Here is a 3,410-nt window from a genome sequence, read left to right on the forward strand (position 1 = left end):
ATACTTTCAACAACTACAAAAGAGATGTTTGGAAGAAACAAATAATAGTAAAATAAGAGACCCTATAATGTACTTAGCAATGAGATCACTTTATAAATTATAGAAATTATTTCTAACCACTTTACAGTACACCAAAATTAATATAGAATGTGAACAATAGATTAAAAATTTAAAAATGTATAAAAATCAAATTATATAAAAAAGAAATAAACATATAAATCAGAGTGATCTTTTAAAAATATACATCAGTTCATGTCATTCTCATGTCTGAAAGCCTTAATGGCCCCAGCAGTGGTCACCCTCCAGACAGATGCATTGCCGTGATGGTTACACTGCTGGGAGAGGAATGTCCTCTCTTTTTTCTCCAGTTGCCTCTAACAGTGTTCTGGTGGCATCTGGCACTGGTGCAGGGTAGAACTGTGCATCTTTAAGATTGTGCTAAGCATTCACTTTGGCTTAGTTCTAGTGTGGGAGCACACACATAAAAATAATTTAATTTAAAGGCTTAATTGTTCTGATAGCATTTTCAACCCACCTCAGGAAACTTTATCCTCCTGGTTGCCCTTTCCTGCACCCCAGCTAGCCAGGCTCACCTAGACATAGAGTCAGAAAGCTGGGACAGTGCTGCCCAGGCAGCCAGTGAACATGCACCTGGTTGAACATTTGAACAGAACTTCAGTTCTCTTATAAAAGAAATGTCCACCTGAGGGATTTTTTTTTATTCAGGTGAGGGCTACAACCTGAGGCTCATAAAGAAACTGAGACTAATAGCCTGCAGGCAAAAGATACAGGATGACTGAATCTTAGCTTGGCCTAAAAATCTACCCAGGAAACTAAGATCTGACATTGGTGCTTAACGTGGGCCCTCCCACAGTCATCCAAACCCAGTAGAGAGAGCCAAAGTTAGTGAAACACCAACACCCATAGGGAAAATTTTGCAAGCTTCAAAACCCACAGAGACAGCCAAAATAGTTAAACAAAGAAACACATCCCAAATGAAAGAACTAGAGAATTTAAGGAAGAAGGGATAAAAATAAAAATAAAAAAGAATTAAACAAGCTATCAGAGATAGAGTTCAGAGTAATGATTATGAGGACCCTCAACAGCATGAGTAAAGATTTAGAAACAATCAAAATCAACGAATTGGAAATGAAAAACCATCAAGTGGAAATGAAGAGTGACATAGCAGAAATAAAGAACACAATAAATGGAATAGCCAGCAGTGTAGAGGAAGCTGAGGATTGAATCAGTGGATTAGAAGACAGGGTAGAAAAAAATCACCCAATCAGCAAACCAAAAAGGAAAAAACAAACAAACAAACAAAAAACAATAAAAAGACAGGAGGACAGCTTAAGAGAGCTGTGGTGCAATATAAAATGTAACAATATTTACACCATAAAAGTTCCAGAAGAAGAAGAAAATAGGCAATGATTAGAGAATATATTTGAAAAAATAGTGACAGAAAATTTCTCTAACTTGGTGAAGAAAAAAGGCATAGAAGTTCAAGAAGCAGAGAGGTACTCCAATGTGAGAAGAACCAAAACAGGCCCATTTCAAGACACATCATAATTAAAATGCCAAAAGTTATAAATTAAAAAAAAACAACGAAACCAACTCCTAAATACAAAAAAACATAAGAAACAGGTTACATACAAAGGAGGTCCCATAAGGATATCAGCTAATTTATCAACAGAAACACGACAGGCCAGAAGGGAATGGCATGAACTATTCAAGGTAATGAAAAACAAGGACCTGAATCCAAGACTACTCTAACCAACAAGACTATCACTCAAAACAGAAGGTGACTCAGAGATTCCCAGACTAAAAAACAACAACAACAAAAAAAGCTAAGGAATTATATTAACACCAAACTTTCACTGCAACAAATATTAAAAGAACAGCTATAGTCAGCACAATAGAGAAAGAAACATAACCATAATAAATAAAAATGGCAATAAATAAGAACATATCAATAATAAACTTTAAAGTAAACAGATTAAAATATTTAATTAAAAGACACAGGAAAGCTGAATGGATAGAAAACAGGACTCATATATACATTGGTTACAAGAGACCCACCTCACAACAAAAGACTCACAAAGATTGAAAGTAAATGGATAGAAAAAATTATCCAAGCAAAGTGAAAGAAAAAAAAAAAACTAGGGAAGCAATATTTATATCTAATAAAATATACTTTAAAATGAAGGCCATAACTAGAGACAAAGAAGGCCACTACATAATTTTGAAAAGATCTATCAACAAAGAGGATACAACCTTGGTAAACATATATGCACCCAATATAAGAGGACCAAAATATATTGAAAATTTTCTGGAGGACTTTAAAAAATAAATCAACAGCAATACAATCTTAGCAAGAGACTTCAACATCCCACTGACATGACTGGATAGATCCTACAGAAAATTAACAAGGTAACAAAGATTCTAAATGATGCACCAGCTCAAATGGATTTAATAAATATCTACAGAGAAATATACCCCAAAACTGTTGAATCCAGATTTTTCTCAATGATAAACCACATGTTAGGATACAAATTAAGTCTCTACAAATTCAAGAAGATTGAAATTATATCAAACATCTTCTAAAATTACAATGGCATGAAACTAGAAATTATTACAATATAAACACTCAAAAACACTCACACTCATGGAGCCTAAACAGCATGTTATTAAACAATAAATGGGTCATCAAAAAAATTAAGAAAGAAATGAAACCTTTCTTGGAAATCAATGAAAATGAACACAAAACACAAAATCTATGTGATGCATCAAAAGTAGACCTGAGCAGGAAGTTCATAGCACTACAGGCCTACCTCAAGAAACAAAAAACATTTCTAATTGTGTATCTAACCTTACAACTTAAATGACTAGAAAGTAAACAAGAAGAAAAACACAAAGCAAGTAGAAGAAACCAAACAGTAAAGTTAGAGTGCAAATAAATGACACAGAGACTAAAAAATCAATTCAAAAGATCAATGAAACAGAGCTGATTCTTTGAAAAGATCAACAAGATTGATGAACACTTAGCCAGTCTCACCAAGAAACAGAGAGAGCACAAATAAACAAAATCAAAAACGAGAGAGAGGAAATAACAACTGACACCACAGAAATGACAGTTTCACTTCCTCCTTTCCAATTTGGATCCCTTTTATTTTTTCTTCATGTTTAATTGTTGTGGCTAAGATTTCCAGTACTATGTTAAATAAGAGTGGTGAAAGTGGGCATCGATGTCTTGTTCCCATTCTTAAGGGGAATGCTTTTAGTTTTTGCCCATTGAGTATGATGTTGGCTATAGATTGTTCATACATGGCCTTTATTATGTAGAGATATGATTCTTCTATTTCCACATGGCTGAGTGTTTTTATCAAAAATGGGTACTGGATTTTGTCTAA

At 33.9% G+C, this 3,410-nt stretch overlaps 1 non-coding gene across 1 annotated transcript; it reads left to right on the plus strand.

The window, feature by feature from the left end:
* The first annotated feature begins 284 nt into the window (after positions 1 to 284).
* LOC118627375 lies at positions 285 to 482 on the plus strand. The gene has a single exon (XR_004959124.1). It is a non-coding gene; the product is annotated as a small nucleolar RNA SNORA74 (small nucleolar RNA).
* The last annotated feature ends 2,928 nt before the right edge of the window (positions 483 to 3,410 follow it).

The sequence above is a fragment of the Molossus molossus genome, unplaced genomic scaffold, assembly GCF_014108415.1.
Source record: "Molossus molossus isolate mMolMol1 unplaced genomic scaffold, mMolMol1.p scaffold_m16_p_12, whole genome shotgun sequence".
In the NCBI taxonomy this organism is placed as follows: Eukaryota; Metazoa; Chordata; class Mammalia; order Chiroptera; family Molossidae; genus Molossus; species Molossus molossus.